Here is a 21,884-nt window from a genome sequence, read left to right as displayed (position 1 = left end):
CAATAGGAAAACTAGACTGTTGAGCGGTGGGAATCTGGAGAATGAGGGGACTCTGGCCAGAGTCCTGAGGATGAATCTCGGGATGCCCTCAGCCCGGCCCACCACAGTCCTCAATCACTGACCCAGGTGTCCACAGAGAGCCTGGAAAACAAAGCTGAGATTATCCCACATGACCTCTGGGGGGCTTAGGGTCACCGGGACAAAACAGTCCTTTTCTCTGAGCAGCAGGGTGGCCTCTGAAGGCTGGCCTCCTTCTCTGAGCCGCAGTGTAGACTTGGGCTTCTTTGATCAGTCATCTGACACACGGGGATATTACCAGTGTAGACTCATTCCTGTCGTGCATAAAGAATGGCATGAAGGAGGAGGTTGGATAAATTGTCTTACTCCTAAGGCCAAATTCCAGGAATTCTTTAGGCCCTTTGGCCACCCCATGTGACATTTTACATAAATATTCCCAAAGACCTCTGTTTGACAGATCAGCCTGTCTCCCTCCGTGGTGTAATATTAGTTCTAAAAACTTACCACTGACCCATTACCAAAGCCAAAGAAAGGGAGAGCTTGAATTAGAAATGTAATGCAGAGAATTTGTGAATTGCTTGTATTCTCATTTTGTTAGCCAGACACATTTGGGGGCAAAATAAATTTCCAAAAATGTGTCGTGGCGGCTGTGCCTGTGTACTCAGTCTTAGTTTACGGTTTTCTTTTACAAGGTCAGCTGTAAATTAAGAGCCAACAAACAAACAAGGGAAGTTTTGAGAAGAGTAATTTTTAACATCTTTTTGTCCCAATCATCCTTGCATTCCAATTGATTAAAAATAAAATTAGAAAAGAATTTTCTTTTATCTTTAACTTCATTACAAGCTTAAGGATTCTGATCACGTGTACATATTCTTCTGCCGCATGTGTTCTCTTTTATTCTGTCTTTGCATCACACAGATATCTTGTATTTTTTTCCTGTGCTCCCATTTTCTAGAATTTCAGGTTTAAATACACGTGTATCTCAATCTACTTCTTTAGAACAGCAGTTTCTGATTGAAATGTAATATCAGCCACATAAGTAACTTTAAATTTTATAGTGGCCACATTTAAAAAGTAAGACTAATTTTAATGATGTCTTCTATTTAAACTAGTGTATCTAAAATGTTATCATTTCAACATTTTATCACCTGAAAAATGAATAACATGTTTATATTTTTCTTCAGATGAAATCTTCCCAATCCATTGTGTGTTTTATACTTATAGCACATTCAGACACTGGGTTTTCATCAGAACTACTTGAGCTGTATTTATTTCAGAAGCTTTGTCATTGAAAAAGTAGACTCTCATTTCAACATATTTAAAAGTTTCCCAGTAACACAAACAAGCTTCAGTTTTAAAAAAACTAATTAAAATTAAATTAAATTAAAAATGTACCTCCTCTATCACTCTACCTGATATCAAACTACGCTACAAGGCCATGATCATCAAAACAGCATGATAATCACATAAAAACAGACATATCGTTCAATGGAACAGAATAGAGAGCCCAGAAATAAGCCCACACCTGTATGGTCAATTAATATTTGATAAGAGAGGCAAGAACATACAAGGGGTAAAGATAGTGTATTCAATAAATGGTGCTGGGAAAGTGAGATAGATACATGAGAAAGAAATGAAACCAGACCACCTTCTTACATCACAGACAAGAACAAACTCAGAGTGGGTTAAAGACTATGTAAGACTTGAAACCATAAAATTCCTACAAGAAAACATCGGTAGTAAAATATCTGAAATCTCCCTCAGCCATATTTTTTCTGATATATCTCCTCAGGCAGGGGAAACAAAAGGAAAAAATAAACAAATGGGACCACATCAAACTAAAAAGTTTTTGCAAAGCAAAGGAAACCATCAACAAACCGGAAAGACAACCTTTCTGAATGGGAGAACATATTTGGCAGTGATTCATCTGATAAGATCCAAAAATTATAAAGAACTCATACAAATCAACACAAAAAAAATAAATAATCCAATTAAAAAGTGGGCAGAGGATCTGAGTAGACACTTCTCCACAGAGGACATACAGATGGCCAGTGGACATGAAAAGATGCTCAGTGTCACTAATCATCAGAGAAATGCTAATTAAAACCATAATGACATGTCACCTCACACCTGCCAGAATGGCTGTCATCAATAAATCAACAAATAACAATTGTTGGCGAGGATGTGGGGAAAAGGGAACCCTCATGCTCTATTTGTGGGAATGCAGACTGGGGCAGCCACTATGGAAAACAGTATGGAGGTTTCTCAAAAAATTAAAAATGAGACTGCCTTATGACCCAGCGATTCCACTTCTGGGTATATCTCTGAAGAAACCCAAAACACTAACTCAAAAGAATATATGCATTTCTTTGTTCATCGCAGTGTTGTTTTCAATAGCCAAGATATGGAAGCAACCCTGGTGCCCAACAATAGACAAGTGCTAAAAAAGTGGTGGCCCATAAATACAATGAAATGTTACTTGGCCATAAAAAAGAATGAAATCTTACCTTTTGCGACAGCATGGATGGACCTAGAAGTTATTATGCTAAGTGAAATAAGTCAGTCAGAGAAAGGTGAATACCTTATGACTTTATTTACATGTGGAATCTAAAGAACAAAATAAATGGACAAACAAAATTCAAACAGACTCATAGACAGAAAGTGGACTGGTGGTTGCCAGAGGGGAGGGGGTTTGTTGGACTTGGTGAAAGTGGTGAAGGGATTAAGTACAAATTGGAATTCACAAAATAGTCACAAGGATGTAAAGTATAGCATAGGGAATATAGTCAATAATATTGCAACAACTATGGTGTCACTTGGGTACTGGAAATATCAGGAAGGAACTCTTTGTAAAGTATATGATTGTCTAACCACTATGCTGTACACCTGAAACCAATACAAAAATAATATTGAAAGTAAACAGTAATTGAAAAAAAATCCGCCTCAGTTACATACACTTCATGTGCCAGCTTAGTTTTATTCACAGCATTCAATTCTAGTTACTGGTAGCATGGGGAATTGAAGGAGAATTTTCTTGAGAGAGAAGGAGAAAGAAAGGACTTGTACTGACTCTGCGACTAGCTGTGTGACCTGGAATATAGTACTACACAAGGCCTTCTGGCCTGGATGTCTTCATTTATACATTAATTTATAATGAGGAATGGACCAGATGTTCTTCTGTGAGGTCCCTTTGGCACTCATAAGCCTTGTATGCACAAAGGTGCAAAATGCCACACCAATTGAAATGTATTTCAGACAATTTCTATAAAGTAGATAGCTATGAAGTGTTGTTTTTTTGATATATTGTTTAGGTGAGGGAAGAGAAGTAGAGAAGGGAATGGCACATCAGATGTGGTGGTCTGCCAGAGCTCTTAGCTCTCCTTTGGGGGAATAAATGTTCACATGCTGTAGAAATTATAGAAATAATTGATCACTTCTCTCAAATGAAATTGCCTGTACTTGTTTCCTATTGCTGCTGTAACAAATTCCCACAGAGTAAGTAGCTTGAAACAACAAACATTTATTACGTCATAGTTTCGGAGGCCAGAAACCCAAAATTGGTCTAATTGGGCTATATAATTAAGGGGACAGCAGGACTGCCTTCCTCCTAGAGGCTCTAGGATGCAATCTGTTGCCTTGCATGTTTTAGATTCTAGAGGCCAGCAGCATTCCTTGGCTCATGGCCTCCTTCCATCTTCAAAGCCAGTAATAGCCTTTCTCAGATCACATCACTTAGACATCAACTTTTCTGCCTGCCTCTTTCATTTAAGGACCCTTGTGATTACATATATAATCCAGGTCAATCTTATTTTCAGGTCAGCTGATTAGCAACCTTAATTTCACCTGCAATCTTAAGTCCCCTTGCCATAGTCACAACATATAGCCGCAGGTTCTGGGGACCCGAATGTGGACATCTTTGGGGGACCATTTTTCTGCCTGCCATACATTGCCATATCTCTGTGGTTTCATAGTTCTTACCTGTAATTTCAGAGCTAGTCACTTTTGTGTCTCTGTTCTCTTTTCCCACTGAGTTAGAGGCAGCCATCAGTTAATAAAAGACAAGAGTCAACTGAAGGAATTATGGTGAAGTAGTGACCTTGAATGACTAAATAATTTCTCCTCATTGACACCTGCCTCAATCTCTAGCTGTGTCTTCAAGCTAATTATATGTAGAAGGTTCTTTTACCTATGACCATGTTCCCACCCATGGAAAGAGAGAAACTACATCCTTCTAAAGAAAATAGGAATGTATTGCCTAAGCATTTTCTTTTAAACCTCTAATGAGAGATATCATAAATGTTTGCCAAAGTTCAGTGTACGTTTTTTTCTCTCTGCTGAGCAGGTGGTTGAAAGTTGTGGAATGTTGTTTTCTTAATATAGAATCATAATGTCCTTGCAAACATGCTCATTAAAATAGAAAAATTGGACTGTATTAACTTGCATTGCAGTTTTCTCTTTTGGGTAGATTTGTATATCTGCCTCTCACTATAATTATTTGCATCTCTGGTGAAAATGCCACATCCATTTGCAGATAATTATGTCATTATCAGAGGCGTAGAGGGAAATCTAAATCCACTTTTAGCATTTAGAGAAATTATACAAGAAGCTGATGTAGAGGAGATAAGGCAGGGACTTTCTGAGTGTACTGAGTGGCAAAACTAGCACTTATCTTTAGGTCAACAGGGCCATTTAGACTTTACCTTATGAAGTGTTGGTTTGGAGGGCAATAAACTGGTTGGGAGACCTCCCTGGTAAGTGCCATCTCACGTTTATGGTGTTGAGATCTGTCTCAGCCATTCAGTCACTTAGAAAGACTTATGAGTGCATACTCTGTACCGAGTTCTTCGAAAGGCAACGGGATACTATCCTTAGCGTTGCCGTACTGTTGAGTTGCCATCTGTTCAACTCCAGGAACCGCCATTTACACCACTCTATAGTCCATGTGAATGTGCTCCCTGGAGTCGTCCATGAAAGACTGCGATGCCCACCTTATTCAGTGATCCTGGCATTGCCCACAGCAGAGCCTGCAGCCCAGGTGGGGGCAAGGCGGTAACATATTCACAAATACTCTTAAAATTCTTGTGCTGTGTGTGAGTGGGTACATATAGGAGCACGGAAGAGGGAGCATCTAACTTTCCTTAGGAAAGTAAGGGTATCTAGAAAGGTTTCTCAGAGGAGGCCCTGCCTGCACTGAGTCTTGAAGAACCAATAGGATTGAGACAGCATGGAGGGACCTGGAGGGTATTATGCTAAGCAAAAGAAGCCAGTCAGAGAAAGACAAGTATCACATGATCTCACTTATCTGTGGAATCTAATGAGCAAAAGAAACTGGCAAACAAAATAGATCCAGAAACATGGAAGCATGCAACAGACTGAAGATTCTCAGAGGGAAGTTGCAGGGGAAGAGGGCGGAAGAGATTAACCAAAGAACTTATATGCACACATGCATAACCCATGGACACAGACTGTAGTGCAATAGTGCGGTGAAGGCCTGGGGTGGGGGCGCGAGTGGGGAGGAGGCGGTAGGTGGGAGGAAAAAAGGGGGACATATGTAATACTTTCAACAATAAAGATAAATTCTGTTTTAATTTAAAAAATACACATATAATTGTAACCAGAAAGTATGAATTTTACTGTATGTAAATTTTAAAATAAATGTAGTTTTTAATGAAAGAAAAAAATGGTAAAGATGGTAAATTTTATGTGTATTTTACCATAATAAAAAAAAAGGGGGGGAATCAATAGGAGATGATCAGATAAAAAGTTGAACAGTTCTGGGCGAAGCCAATAGTCTGCAAAGGAACAGAGGTGTGCCAAAGCACATGGCATTTGCGAGACCTGCAGATATTTCAATATGACTGAAGAGGGAGATTCTGTGAGAATGTGATAAAGCAAAGCATTCAACCTTTCTGTGCCTTGATGCTGTGTTTAGTAAAACAAAGAAAACATGGGTTTTTGTGTGTTTTAAATAAGAAATCACAGATAGAATACTTAGGGTAGGGCCTGACATAAAAAGCACTTAAATGTCAGCTGTTGTTGACGACGATGACAATCATGATATTACAGGAGCTTGAAGATGCACACAAGGCCCGCATAGCTCATGCTAAGGAGTTTTCACATAATACTGTTGACATGGGGAAATTGTCGAAGGATTTTTTTTTTAATGATGCTTTGCAGCTTTGTAGATGTATAAACTGTGTCGTCATTTTGCAAGGCTGATTAGACCCTGGTGAATTGATTCATCCTACTCAAAATCATCAGAGACTGATGAAGAAAAATGCCACTTGATCAATTTATGCTCCAAATGGAAGGCACTCAGCATGCTGTGATAATTATGGCAAGGAGGTAGTGTGTTTTCCTCCCGTGAATTGGTGGTAAACTCTCTGAAGTTCCCCTGTTGACATGAACTGGTCTGGCATGTGAAGATGACAAGCTGGAGCAAATGCGATGACTGCCTGGCAGGGCTGCTTTCAGCAGGTGACGCCAACGCAGCCAGTCAGCCCCGCTCCCGGCATGTGCCCTGCGGATGAGAGTTCCCAGAGCGCTTGGTTCAGGGCACCATCTCCCTGGGAATGGTGGAGCCGCTCTGATTTTCCCTCCTTTCTCCTTTCATGGGTATCCCTTTGGTGGCTGGACACACCCGTCCTGCAGCCTTTTTTTCCACCATCACGTTTGTATCAGCTTGCTTTCAGATGCCCTTCTCTTGCAGCTTATTTCGATTCTCTTTTAGGGTGGCTGCTGTTTGATGGGATTTACCTTAGTTTCCGTAATAAACACTCTCCATAGTGGTCATTTTTTTTTCATTGCCTTCAGGAGCTGAATAGTGGGCTATTTCTGGGAATATTTAGTCGGTTAAGCCCATCACTATGGGTGAATTCACAGTACTATTAATTACATGGGCGGCCTTTGCGTTTCTTAGTGTGATCTTATTTTCCTAACCTGTTGTTTTAATCATCTCCTCCGAGCTAGAGTTTGGAATCCATTATATTTGGAGACCTGTAGTTCAATGAATGACTTGGAAGATTTTTCTCTTGAAGCTACTATATTTGTATAGAAGTGAGCATTCTTTTATCAAAGTACTGTTATAGGATTTTAGAATTTTAGTATCTTTTTACTGGATGCTTTAGGAATATAAACATTTTACTAGATTTTTATACTTTCATTTAATGCTGTACCATTACTTTATACATTATATCAAACATTCCAAGTTCAGGCAGATACTTTATCAAAACAAAAAGCAATAATGCTAAAAAGACAGAAAATCTTTTCTAGTTATACTTGATAAAGTACATTTTATCTTGCCCTCACCTTTATTATGTGATCTCTTAATCACAAACATCAATGTATCCCCCAAAATTGATTATACATTTCAAATTGTAATTACCTGGCTCCCTTTAATGCTGATTATTAGAAAACACTGAAGCATCTTACACATTTGGCATGCACATTTTAAAATAAAACTAGAATTTGTTTTAAAAAGTGGAGGAGGTCCATGTAAATTCACTGCCTTTTGGAATATGTATTCCGAATATTGTTTTTAAACATTTAAATCAGAATGCTTTGGTAGAATGCTACAGTCACTGCTCATTTTCTTGAATTCACTTGCAGGTCATTTGTTCTTAACTGTTAAAAAAAAAAAAAAAAGTGAATGTTCACTGTGTTTTGTTCCATAGGAAATCAGTCACAATTGTTCATAATGGGTAGCTATTTTTAAATGAAAACTCTAAAAACATAAATAAAAATGAAAGCTCTGAGAGAGATTGCGCTCCCAAATTTTAATGCTTCAAAGATTATAGATGTTGACATTGTGTCGAAACAGAACTTGCCTCTAGTCTTATTTTAGGGGACTGTTCCCTAGAGCAGCTAGAAATGAGACTATATTATAATGAAGTATTTTTTAAAATCCTCACACTACTGAAAAGTCCGGTGTGTACCTGTACTTATTGAATTCTCTGCTCTAGCAAAATATTTTATAATGATGTACATATTTATGTTAATGCAACGTGAGAAAATGGTCGATCTCCCTTACGTGGAATACACTTAAAGCAAAATTCCAGCAAGAGCACCAAAGCTCTTTCTAAAAATGCAAGGCATGTTTTCGTTTTCTTTTTAAAAATTCTCTAGCAAAATAGGACCTAAGGTTTTAAGAAATGTAATTTATGTGGCTATTTTGTTTATAGAGAGGTAATAGATTGTATAAAGTGATTTTACTAACTTGCTGTGAAGGGCCAAAAAACACATAAAAACATGTCCAGTTTGTTAATAATTTTGAAAGTGCAAAAAAAAAAAAAAAAAGCCACTTTGTTGTTATCTAAGTCTCAGAAGCACAGCATACCGAGGTGGAAGTGGGTGTGGAGAGCAGACACTTAGACTGTTGGGAATGTCGATTGATGTCGACTTTCTCAAGAGCGATGTGTTCATCAGAAGCCATCAGGTACAGAGCTCTGATCTAGTAGTTTTACCTCTGGGAATTTAGCCTGAGGAAATAATTGAACAATGGGGCAAAAAATAAAGACACTATTTATTGTAGCATTGTTTATAATGGCAAAAATTGGAAACATTTCAAATTTCCCTCAGTAAAATAATTAAATTATGCCTCTTTTATCCATTGAATACCTTATAGCCCTATAGAATGATGCTGTGCAAGAAAAGACAGCATAATAGGGTAAGTTACAAACTAGGGTGGATAAGATAGTCTCATTTGTGGTTGAAAAACGAGCGTGCACTAAGACTTGGTGGATATATATCTAACAGAATGTTAACAGATACGATCACTGGGTAATGGATTGTGGGAAATCTTTACTTGGTTCTTTGCTGATTTTTTAATATAAGAAATATAGCCATTTTTACAAGCAAAAAAATTTGTTTTTAAATGTATCTGTTTGACTAGCACTGTTACTTTAACTAATCTGTCCTGCAAGTATAACTGGATGAGCATGTGAAATGTTAAATAATGTTCAACACAGCATTGTTAAAAATAGCTTTAAAAAATTAACCTATCTACCTAGCCCCTATTGTCAGAAATTTAAGTAAGAAAGTCATAGTGTAACCATGCTTCACAGCCATTGAAATTGAAGATGTAAATCTGTATTTGTTAATATGGAAAAGATGTTCATATCATATAACATGGATAACAAAAGTAGGAACCAAAAAGGAGATATAACCAAAAAATATTGAGAGAGACTATGTGAAACTCTGTGAATATAGAGGAAGTGGGTGGTATTTCTAGGAAAATTTACTTTATCAAAGTAGCCCCAGGTGAGAGAACCTGAGTCAATAACTGTGGAAGGAATGGAAAAGTTATTAAAAGGTGCTCTCTAAATTCAAAGTGTAAGCCCCAGATGGCCGCAGTAAATCCTTCTACCATGCAAGGGTGTTGCTCCTATGAAGTAGAGTGATCATTTAGTTTATTGAAAGGGGCTTTAATTGGGACAGTGGCTGTAAACCAGAACTGTCCCGTGTAAACCTGGACAAATATTCACATTACTGTTTCCATTTTGTCTAAGCACAGAGCAAAAGGGAAACTTCCAGGTCTTTTAAAGATGCCAGGTGACCTTTACCCAAGAGCTTCCTAAAGGTAGTGTGTGTGCATGTGTACACTCACACACACTGCAGATCAGCCTTGCTCTGAATATTGATGCAAAACCCTTCAATAAAATGCCATCAAATAGAATCTAGCAGCACATTAAATAAATATCATGATCAAGTGGGGTACATCACGGGATTGTGAGTTTGATTTAATACTAGAGAAGCCAGTCTCCATATTAGATAGATCAAAAAAGAAAACTCCATATGGTCATCTTCACAGGTGCCAAAATGCTTTGCTAAAATGCAGTATCCAATGATATGTTGATTGACGCAGTAGTTACCTGACTATACACATTTGTCAAAACTCATTGAGCTATACTCTTTGAAAGGGTGAACTTTATTTCATGTAAATTATGTCAATAAACCTAACTTTTAGAATAATAAATAAAATTAGTCTATGGTAAGAGAAAAAATTATGCAGCACACATTCCTGATTAAAAAGAAAAAAATTAAAACTTGGCAGTACATTTAGAATAAGTAGAATTTGTTATTTCTGTTGCTTTATTTTAAATATGTAGTCTTCATGCCAAACCAGCATCGTATTTTGTGAAACACAACAAGCATTCCTATTGAAATTTAATGTATGACAAGAATGCTCACTTTTATAAACCCAACTCAGAAAGTACCAGCCAGGAGATAATAAACATTAGAGTGGAAGCTGCAAACTTAGCATTATTTGTAGATCTTTTAAATGCATACCTAGAAAGTAGAGAATCAACTGAAAAATTAATAGAAACAACAAGAGAAGTGAACATGTGCGGCGAGTTATAATGCCGCTGGCAGGGATACCGGTGGAAAGGAAAGGAAAGACTGGATGCATACCTCATCCCGAAGGAGAGGTCTCAAAGGTATAACCCACTGTCATCCACATGCATGTGACATAAACCAGGCCCTATGCAAAGCACTGCAGGGCGTTCTTCCACCTATAAGACAAGGCTGCTGCCCATTCAGCATGTGGCCATGGGCTAAGCATAAATAAAAATGACAGAGAACATTATGGAAGAAGAGGGAAAGGGCTGAGACTAAAGTAAGGAGAGGGAAGAATGGGTTTTCAGAAGTCACGAGCTTGTGCCTAAGCCAGCCTTTATGCCCTTTTGATCAGGCCTACTTCATGTGTTAGCGTTTTACTTTTTTTAATTTGACATCTACAAATTGCAAGAGTTCATATTTTCACAAGTCTGGATCTTCAGCCTCTCTTGAAAACTTAGAAGCTCCAGCAGTGAATAACTTCCTTTCCTGCTAGAGCGACAGATGGCTGGAACTCAGCACTGGCTGGCTGGCTCCTGTAGTTGCCCAGGGACTCTTCAGTCAGCTAAGTGCAAATACTCTTTCTCCTGGTGCTATCACTCCATCTATCTGTCACCTTTGGAAGCATTTCAGTTGGAAACCCTGATGCTGATAGTAAACCAGAGAGATACTGAGCAAACTTGCTAGGATCTTAGTTGTAAAGCAGTGTCTAGGAATTGTTGACTGGTCACCCTGCTGGGAAAAGTGATGGTACCATTTGAACAAATGAAGAAAGATTTGCTTAATTAAATGTACAACTTGTTCATACCCAGGAATATATCCAAATTTTCCCCGTATTATTTTTAAAATTGAAAAGTTGTGATTTTTAACATTAAAAGATTGAGGGCCTGTCTTCAGAGGTAACTGGCTATTGTCTGCATGTTCCCCAGTGAATTCTTCCTTCTGAATTCTGCAGCCTGTGGAGAATTCTTTTTAGCAAGAGAAATCTTTCTGTTCTTTGACACCTCATTAAGATTAATTGAGCCTTTAAGTTTTACAGATTCCAAAAGCAAATTAAATAGGAAAAATGGGACAGGCTTTCACTGTCACTTATGCTCTGGGCTTTTTTGTGGGTGTGGTTTTTTTTTTCTTCTCTTATATTCTGTGTCTGGCTGCCAGATCTGCTAGATATTCTAAAAGTAATAGCATTAATTGCATTTTCCCTTCATTTTTTGCTGAAGAAGTTTGGAAGTTTTTCTGTTGGTAGTGATGGAGCTCATTAAACATAAGCAGCACTGTGAAACTACCTAATATATATGAAGAAAAGAAAAATGTAATTTCCACAGATTTGGCTGATCTAAAGCTAAAGGTTATTTCCCTGACTTGAAACAAATAAATATTTATAACCTATTACTTGTGCTCTCAATTCCATCTCCTCACTCCACTCCAGGGCTTTCTGTTTCAATGTCGTTTTCTTTTTTTTCTTTTTTTGTATCATCACTATTTCTCTTACCACTTGCCACTTTTCAAGAAAGAAAAAAGTTTAAGAAAACCCTGTCCTTAGAACCATTCCATGACCCATCATGATGGCATTTTATGACTTACTATCCTCTCAGTTTTTATGTGAAAGCACTTGGCACCTAGTCAGAACTTGAAAAATGTTTTCTAATTTTGAGACAGCCACGCTTTCCAAACCATAGTCTATCTGGCTGCCTCCATTTTTTTTTTTTTTACCATCTATTTAGGGTGCAGCTTCTCCCAAAATGATTTTTTCCTGCACAACCCCTCCCCATGTCTCTACTGGAGTCTTCTCTCCAAGATTACCAGGTGTCTCCCAGACACTAAAACACACACACACACACACACACACACACACACACACACACACTCTTTTTTTTTTAATTTTTCAGTTACAGTTTACATTCCATATTATTTTGTGTTATTTTCAGGTATACAGCGTAGTGATTAGACAATCATATACTTTACAAAGTGATCCCCCTGATATTTCCAGTACCCTCCTAGAACCATACATCGTTATTACATTATCATTGACTATATTCCCTGTGCTCTACTTTACATCCCTATGACTATTTTGTAATTACCAATGTGTACTTCTGAATCCCTTCGCCTATTTCACCCAGCCCCTCAACCTCACTCCCCTCTGGAAACCATCAGTCTGTTCTCTGAATCTATGAATTTGTTTCTATCTTATTTGATCATTTATTTTGTTCTTTAGATTCCACAAATAAGTAAAATCAAATGGTATTTGTCTTTCTCTGACTGACTTATTTCACTTATCATAATACCCTCAAGGTTGACCTATGGTGTAACAAAATGGTAAGATTTCATTTTCTATGGCCGAATAATATCCCATTGTATATGTACCACCACTTTTATCCACTCCCCATTGATGGGCACTTGGATTGCGTCCATACCTTGGCTACTTTAAGTAATGGTGCAATGGACATATAAATGCATATATTCTTTTGAAGTAATGTTTTGTGTTTCTTCAGCTATATATCTAGAAATAGAATCACTGGGTCATAAGGCAGTTCCATTTTTAATTCTTTGAGGAACCACCATACTGTTTTTATAGTGGCTCTTCCCCTCCCTTGGCAAGGGCCTTCTGCAGGGAAAATATCTTAGCTCCTCGGGAGCAAGGCAAGTTCTCCCCTCTTTCCTGGCCTTTGAGCATCAGTCCTTTCCAACTTACTGAGGTTCTAACCTTTTGGGTTCAAAACAGTGATAGGAAGAAGTCCAGGTAACAGAAAAACAAAAATTTTCACTCCAAGGTCTTACTCAACTAGTACTGTTGTTAGAGTGACTTGGTGTGGCCCGGCCTGGTGTGGCTCAGAGGTCAAGCGTTGACCTAGGATCCAGAAGATTGAGGTTCGATTCCCAGTCAGGGCACATGCCCGGGTTGCAGGTTCCATCCCCAGTCAGGGGCATGCAGGAGGCAGCCGATCAGTGACTCTCTCAGCATTGATGTTTCTCTCTCTCTCCCTCTCCCTACCTCTCTCTGAAATCAAAAAGATTTTATTTTAAATGACTTTGTGTGCTCCAAATTAGGTTAAAAGAGACTCTTTTGGGGTGATTTTTCCAAGGATTCTTCATAAATCATCGGCTCCTCCCTCCACTCAGCTGAAAGCAATCTCTTTATCTAAACCAGGGGTGGGGAATCTTTATTCTGCCAAGAGCCATTTGGATATTTATAACATCATTCGCAGGCCATACAAAATTATCAACTTAAAAATTAGCCTGCTATATTTGGTCAAACATTAAATTAACTCACTGCTAATGTGATGGCTGGAACTGCTTCTCTTTGGTGAGGCCGTGGCAGGGCCAGACCAGATGATTTTGCGCCAGTATACAGCCCGAGGGCTGGACGCTCCCCACCCCTGTTCTAAACTGTTAGGACTTTAAGAAATACTTGTGACAGTAGACATGCTTTTTACCCCAGTAGTTTCCAACCTCTAGTACATCAGATTCACTTGGACACTTTTTTAAAAATAAAAATGCCAGTACCTTGCCCTCAGCCTATTGAGTAGTAATCTCTATATTGAGGCTCTCTGGTATTTGCTTTTAAAAACCTCACAGATGTTTCTGACGCTTACTAAAGGCCGGGGACACAAAATTCAGCCTATATTCAAGTTAATAGTGTGCAGCCCCCTTCCTCCCTGGACTCTCAACTTCCCTTGGGTCTTTTTTCACCTTCATAACACCCTCTAGAGCCTTAATCATAACAGATTCTGCATGTCTGGGGAGGGAAGACATTTGAAATCCCAGGGTTCTATCAGAGAAGCTTTGTCCCTGGGATTTGTTCAGTCTCCGGAATGAACTGCATAGAGTTGTGGTGCTCAATAAATATTGTATGAGGAGCTGGCTAGGTGGTTGGTGCCTAGAGAAGAAAAGCGAGATAACGATCTAGTTAAATCAGATGTACCGGTTATGGTTCCAGCGTCTGTTTTGAGAAAGCTCACATCTGCTGTATTCTAAGCGATTCGTGCATATGGCCTCAGTTGATGTTTACAACAATCATTTGATAGAGGGACTATCTTCCTTGCTTTTAAGATGAGGAAACTCTCAAGGAGGGTCAGTAACATGACCCCCAAGGTCACACATAAGTTACAGTCAAGATTTTAACCCAGGTTCTGTGATTTCAGGGCCCAACTTCCTAAATACTATGTGTAGCACCCCTCGTTCAAAGGGAGCGGAGCTTTGGGGAGATCCTAGGCTCCTTCCCCGCCCCTCTGCCTTCCTTCTTCTCAGCCGGCCTTCCTCTGTACTTTCCCTGCCTGCCCTCCTGCCCTACAGAGGAACGTTAATGAAAGAGTCGTATCGAAAGGCAGGGGGTTACCTTGATCAGATCATTTTTTTAAAATTTACTCTGGCAGCATTCATGCAAATTGGGTTGGATTGGAGTCATCCTAAAATGAGCAAGACTCGTATGAAGATACTGTAGTAGTTGGGAGCAGATAGAATGTTTGGTAATAGAGGCAGAAAGGAAGAGAAAGGTGATAGATGTTAAGCAGGTAAAATTGAAGAGACTTAGTGATGGATTATATGGGAGACATGAAGGAGAGGAGAGATCTAGAATATGTTGAGTTTGGGGGTTTTTTTAAACCTCACCTGAGGTTACTTTTTCCATTGCTTTTCAGAGAGAGTGGAAGGGAGAGACAGAGAGAGAAATATCGATGTGTCTACACATCGATTGGTTGCCTCCCGCACACAGCCAGGGCCAGGGATCGGGCCTGCAGCTGAGGTATGTGCCTTGGCCGAAATCGAACCGGGACCCTTCAGTCCAGCCTGGCGCTCTAACCACTGAGCCAAACCAGCTAGAATATGTTGAGTTGTGATGCGGTTGTCTTAAGAGATTATTGTATAGAGATAGGTCAGCCCTATCTAGGGATATAAATCTAAGAGACATCAGCACATTGGTCGGAGTTAAAACCGTGAAAGTGGATGCTTTTGCTTATAGAGAGAGAGTTTAAGTGAAAGGGGAACCCAGGAAGCAAATGTTAGGAGGCAACCGCTACTAATTTAATAAAGCATCCTGACTCGGTTCTGGATGCCTTTTTGACCTTGAGGACATCACTGGCTCTGTCTGAACTTCTGTTTCCTTGCTGATAAAAGTTAGTGGAGGTGATTTCTAAAGCCCCTTTCAGACCTCACATTCTGCAGTTCTGATCGTTAGCATTTGTTTTCATGAGTGCTTTGGGGAAAATAGGGCATTTATTAATTGCTTACATGGGTAACCTTGATGTATGTGTAAGTCCGTGACATTACATGTACCCTCATCTGTCTCTCTGATAAGCATAATCATTACCCTGTGCATGTCAACCCCATCAGTGTTCTTTAAAGATAACCTGGAGCACCGTGAACATGGCAGGTTTGAGGCACCCAAGTGGATTTCATGAGAGGCCGTAGGGCATGGTGATGGAGAACTCGGCCTCTAAAGCCAAACCTCTGAGCTCCAGCTCTCCTACCACTTAACTGGTTATGTCACCTCAGGCAACTTAGTTACTCTCTCTGTTCCTCCTTTCCCTCATCTGTAAAATAAGGGTAATAATCCTAGAGATGGCATAGGGATTAAGTGAGTTTATAGACACACAGTGCTTGATACCTGGCACATGTGCCCTTAGTAAATGTGAGCTACTAGCCTATGATGGTGACAATGGCAACACTGTCTGGGGAAAAGTGTTTTCATTGTAAGGGCCGAGGAAGCCTAATATCTTAGACTTTTTGTTTTCATGAGGAGATTGAAGAGGAAAACTTGTATCACTTCCTAAGACATGGGACCTTTGAGAGGGCTGAACTCCATGGGTGGTAAAAACGTATTCTCTGGTAACAAATTAAGCTGCAGGTGAAAAAGGCAGATGGATACTGAATTACAGCGTCTTTCTATTTATAGATTAGTTGGTATAAAATAGGAGGCACTAGAGTGCCCCCACCCTGAATATTCTCTTTTTGTTGCTTTTTCTTGTCATTCTTAATGTAAAGCTGGGCCAAAGGAGAGCAAGTTATGAACCGCCCTTTCTCAGGAATCAACCTCGCTGCCTTCAAGTCCTAGAGGTCAGGTGGCTCTTGGCTGGGCAGCCGTCACCCTCTAAAGCCAAAACAGTACATACTTCCTTAAAGCATGTAGCTTAGGAACCTTTCGAATTGGGGCAGCAGCCTCAAATTGCTTTGGAACCTCCAACCTGCTCCTCAAACATACCTCCCAGGTGTCAGCTACATGGAGAGAAGGACTCATCTTGAGGAATGGTGACTGTTGACACTTCTGGAATCTTTTCCCAGTTTCTTCCACTTAACTCTTGTCATTTTTTTCTGAGAGAGGCTGGGTTCAACTTGTTTGTCAGCCAAATGGATGTCGCTGTGCAGTGTACTATGTGCCTGGAAGGACAGTAGCATGACAGCAGTCATTCAAACAGGGTTTTAAGTGAATACATAAGAATAAACCCTGGGATAATCCCAGTTGAAAAGGTCCATGCAACCCAGGGGGTGGGGGGAGGGTAACTGCTGCTGTTGGGGATTAACAACTGGCTGGCTGAAGGGAATGCTATTCACTGATCTAGACACATTTTTAGTGACTGATGGCCTCTCTACCCCATGGGGTCCATTGCTTAGGTAGACTTACAGAATAAAATTCTTAAATAATGTTTTGTTTTTTTTATTTTTCCTTCTTGGAAACTACCTACCTGATTGCATGTGAACCTTTCAGTTCATACATTTTGGGCCCCGGAAATGTATGCCTCTGAAAATTACTGTCATCTCAGGGAAGAAGCTGAAGAGAGAATTTTCTTCTAGAGAATCAAACTAGAAGCAAGAGAACAGAGGAAGCCCTCTGGTGAGAGCAGTGGGAACGTGGGCAGGATCATTCTGTGATCAGAGCACCGAGTGTTTTCATAGAGAGAAACCTGTTTGTATCCGGCCTTTACTGTTTGCCAGGCCTATTATAGACATTGTATCATTTGATCCTTAGAAAGAGGTTGTGTCCGCAATTCATAAATGAGAAAGTCAAAGGCTATAGGACGGGCTTCATTCCCTCCTTCATGCCTTCTTAGAAATGACTAACTTTGAGGGCTCTGTGGGAACAGGACCAAGGGGAGCTAATGGTCCTGCTGGTGATCTCTGACTGGCCTCCGACAGGCATCCGGTGGTTATGTGAGGCTGCTGGAGTCCAGTGGTGTTGAGGGGCCCAGTGAAATGTAGTTTAAAGGGTGTGTGTGTGTGTGTGTGTGTGTGTGTGTGTGTTTCTGTCTCCATTCTTTCTACTGCCAAGGCCAGCTAGCTGTTTTTTCCCTGAGACCGTCACGTGTCGGAGAGATTTAGAAGCGTAGCGTTCCAGTTCAGAGTCAGACTCATGGTGAATGTTTGAACAAAATATCTTCCAACTGAAGTGCATTCTAATTCTTTTCTGCCCTCCATTTATATTCTAAGTTCCCATTCTCTTTCTTTATATCAATAGCATTTTGAGGTCTAACTTCACATACAGTAAAGTGTATAAATTTCAAGCATGTAGTTAATCAGGTTTTACATGTGTGTACACCTGTGTAGCCGGCACCCAGATCCAGGACATGGAACGTTTCCTTGTGCTCCTACCGGTCAGCAGTCCCAAGGGTAACCTCTATTTTAACTTCTGCCTCCATAGATTGACTTTGGCTGTTCTTGTGCTTTATTACAATGGAGTCACAGAGTGGTATGCTTTTGTGTTTGATTTCTTCCATTCATCCTTGTACGATAACTCATCCATGCTGTTGAGTAAAGAATTCCGCTGTATAATGTATTCATCCATTTGAGCGCCTATGGACATTTGGGCTGTTTTCAGTTTGGGGCTATTACAAATAATAATGCAAGGAACATCCTTGTACATGTCTTTTAGTAGACATAAGCACTTCGTTCTCTTGGATATATACTCAAGAATGCAATTGTTTAATCATGGAACGTGAATATATATTTTCTTTTAGTAGGTACTGTACTACCAAACATTTTTCCTAGGTAACACGCGCATGCTCCTGTACTTTGAAACTACAATTTCCTCTGCAGTATTTTTATTCTAGGTTGGTAGTGCTACTTAATATTGGATGTGGAGATATTTGCCAGCTTACTGCAGTCTATACATGTACATACACACGTTTGTATTTCACATTCCTTCAATATGAATATGCTTGGGGGTTTAATAGTGAAAGACTGCCCCTAGAGTTAAATGGAAACTGTTAATTTGAGAAAGTATAATATTAATCACAATAAAATTTAACTATTGAATAGATGTCTAATTTTATGATTTAGGAGTGAGCATGAATATGAGCTAAGTGTGGTATTTAATTCATACCCAGATTGAAACCAGAAGGGAGAATTGACTCGGGAAGATCGCCTGGATCCTCCCTCTGGCATTATTTTTGTAACAGGTAGAATTGCATTTTATGACTACTGTTTTCTCTCATTTATTCTTTTGAGAAGAAGCAGTAACTCAATATAATAAACACTGCTTAGAATCCTCAGCACTGAGCATTTTAATTCTATCAAGGTGTGTATCCACATTCAGTTGAAAAAGAATGGAAACATAGGGCTTCAGTTTCTTAGTTCAACTAACCAACCCGCATTGTCTGGAGGGCACTGTAACTAATAATATTCTGGATATCACAAAAATAATTGTCAAAGTAAGGAGCACTTAGAATCAGCCTAGAAAAACTTAGGCTGGTTTTTCAAATAATCGAATTTTCTTCCCTTTTGGACAAAGCTGTGCTAGTCCATTCACTCAGTCATTCATTCACTCATTCATTCATTCATTCATCATCCACTTGCACAATAATTCAACAACTGCTTGTTGAGTATTATGGACAAGGCCCTGTTCTAGATACTGGGCATGCAGCAGGGAACAAAGCAAAGATCTTGCTGTCATGAAGTTGAGTATAAGGGGAAGGAAAACAATATGTACATATATGTCATGTGGTGTTCTGGAGGAAAATGGGTGCAGAGTACGGGGCATGGGAGTGTAGACTTCATGTTGGGAACTGCTGTTGCTTTTTATAGGGTAGGTCAGGGCAAGTCTCCCAGTCAGTGACATTTGTGCAGAGACCTGAAGGGACAGAGCAGTGTAGACATCCACTGGAAGAGTAAGATAAGTGGAGGGGGAGAATGCCTGGCAAGCTGAAGCACAGTAGGAAGCCTCTGCAGTTCTAGGGGAGGCAGTGAGAGAGCAAGTAGTTAGAGATGGGATCAGAGAGACAGCAGGGACCCAGATCAGATAGGTCTCTATAGATCATTGTAATAACCTCAGCCTTTTCTCTGAGCAGGATTCCTCTGAAGGGTTTTGAACAGGGAAGTGACTATTCAAGTCTTGTTTTCTTTTTTAAGGACGACCTTGAACAATGAATAAAAGTTGATTGTAGAGACAAGGGCAGAAACAGGGAAAGGAGTGAAAATCTCTAATGGGTGTGTTCAGGCAAAAACCAAATGGCAGAGATGCTTCATTTTGTGGACTTATCACCATCTCTGTGATTTATTAGTAAAGATAATAATTGTGTTTATGCAGACACAGATGAACAATGTCAGCACATTCGAGCCACATTAGAAATAATTTAGTAATATGCATTAGCAATATGTTATGGAAACGGCAGTTGGAGGAGGCTACATTGGCAACATCGTGCCCAAGCTCTGGATCAAGGTTCTGTTACTTACTGTCATCCTGGGGACATTACTTAATTCTGCAGCTCAGTTTCCCCTGCAAAATGAGAACAATAGTATCTACCTCGTAGGGCTGTTGTGAGGATTAAATGAAATACTACATCTTTGACTAGTGCCTGCTACTTGGAAAGTTCAAACAAGCTGTGTGATGCTGAATATGTCACTTAGCCTCTCTGGATTTTTCTTCACTGCAAAAGAGGGAGGAACAAAAATCACTAATTTTTTTCTTCTTCACTTCATGTAGCCACATGGATATCTAATAGCTGCCTCCAACTCAGATAGACCAAAACAATTAATTTCCACTTCTCTAAACGCACTCCTTCCACACCTCCCCCCCCCCAGTTCAAGTTAAAAAAAAAACAACACAACAACGTATGAGTTGCCTCTGAATCATCTATTTCTTTCACCATCTAAATCTAATCCCTCTACAAACCCTATTGGTTCTACTTCCAAAACATATCTACTGCTATAACCCTAGCCCAGTAATCTCTTGTTTGTTCTGTTGCCAAAGATTCCTAATCCATCTTTCTGCCTCTACTCTTGCCCCTTTCCAGCCTATTTTCCACCGAACCAAAGTGATATTTAAAACAAACTAGATATCAGTCTCCTGCTTAAAACTCCCCAGTGCTTTTCATCATACTTAGAATAAGATCCAAACCCCTTTAGCTGCTACCACTCTCCCCCGTATGCGTTAGACGCATGGCCCTTTTATCTTTTCCTTCCAGCTCACCAAACTCATGGCCGCTTTGGGTCTTAACACTTGTTCTCTGTCCTTGGAATATTCATCCCCAGGTGCCAGCATGACTTGCCTCTTGTCCTATTGATTTCAGCTCTGTCTAATCACCCCCTCCCTCTACCAGTAGTGCTCTAGCATACCCTATTTTATTTTTTTACTATCTGAAAATAGCCTGTTTACCTCTTTGTCCTCCCCTCCCCCCCAACATTGAAATTAAATGTCCTTATATTAGGGTCTAATTCCTAGCACAGTGCCCGGCACATAGCAGGTATGCAGAAAAAAAATCTGAGTGAATGAATGAACATGTAAAGGATTAAATATAAACCCATTTTAATGAGACATCAAAATATATATTAATTACTTGAGCCAAGTGTTGTGTTTTTATTTTTAAAGTGTGAGGACCTGTTGGTGGTTTTCCCTTCATTTAATCCCCCATACCGAATGAATACTATCGAGTACATATGCTTGTGCTAGAAATAGGACTGTAACTGAAACAACAGTAATACAATTACAGGTGCTTTTCCCTCCAGTAATTCTTAAATTTACCATTATCCATCTCCTCTCCCACTAATGTGGTAACATTAGTGCAAATTTCTATCCTCTCTGGCTTAGAGGATTGCCTCCTTTCTGCTCCCCTCCCCCCCCCCCCCCCCCCGGGTAAATTCTGATCTCCCAATAATCTACAGACTGCAGCCAGCGAGCTTTTCAGTCGCCATTATACCCATGCTTGAAAACCTTCGGAGTTTTCATTGTTCTCAGGATAAAGACCAGCATTTGCCCTACTCCACCACCTCACGTCACGCCAGCCCCACCTCTCGTAGTCCTAGATTCCCGCTTCCCGGACAGTTCTACACTGCACCCATTTCTCCTACTTCGGGTCTTCAGGAGATTGCCCCTTCCTCCGAGAAGCCCTCCCTGGTTAGGCCAAGCGCCACTCCCCATCCCACAGCCAAGTCACCACGGGCCGCTCTTTCAGAGTCTTATTTTATAAATATATACTCCTGAACACGGTACCTTTATTAACACGTGTTAGAGTGAGCCAGTGCTCAGCAGCTATCTGCGGGAGGAACTGAACAGCCACCCGCCCCTCCCGGCCCCGCCCCTAGGGCTGCGGCGCAGCTCTTACGCT

General features: G+C 40.0%; 1 protein-coding gene and 1 long non-coding RNA gene across 2 annotated transcripts in view; one reads left to right on the top strand and one right to left on the bottom strand.

The window, feature by feature from the left end:
• Positions 1-21,884, top strand: part of PIP5K1B (phosphatidylinositol-4-phosphate 5-kinase type 1 beta) — a 266,167-nt gene that overhangs the window by 49,084 nt on the left and 195,199 nt on the right. The window lies entirely within an intron of this gene.
• On the bottom strand, positions 4,623-21,859 carry LOC308564150. Its single transcript, XR_013999900.1, has 4 exons — positions 21,770-21,859; positions 20,014-20,056; positions 16,550-16,725; positions 4,623-7,641 (listed from the first exon to the last, which is right to left on the bottom strand). It is a non-coding gene; the product is annotated as an uncharacterized lncRNA (long non-coding RNA).

The sequence above is a fragment of the Miniopterus schreibersii genome, assembly GCF_964146895.1.
Source record: "Miniopterus schreibersii genome assembly, chromosome: 11".
Lineage (NCBI taxonomy): Eukaryota > Metazoa > Chordata > Mammalia > Chiroptera > Miniopteridae > Miniopterus > Miniopterus schreibersii.
The sequence above is the reverse complement of the archived record's forward strand: the minus strand, read 5'-3'. Positions and strand labels throughout refer to the sequence as shown.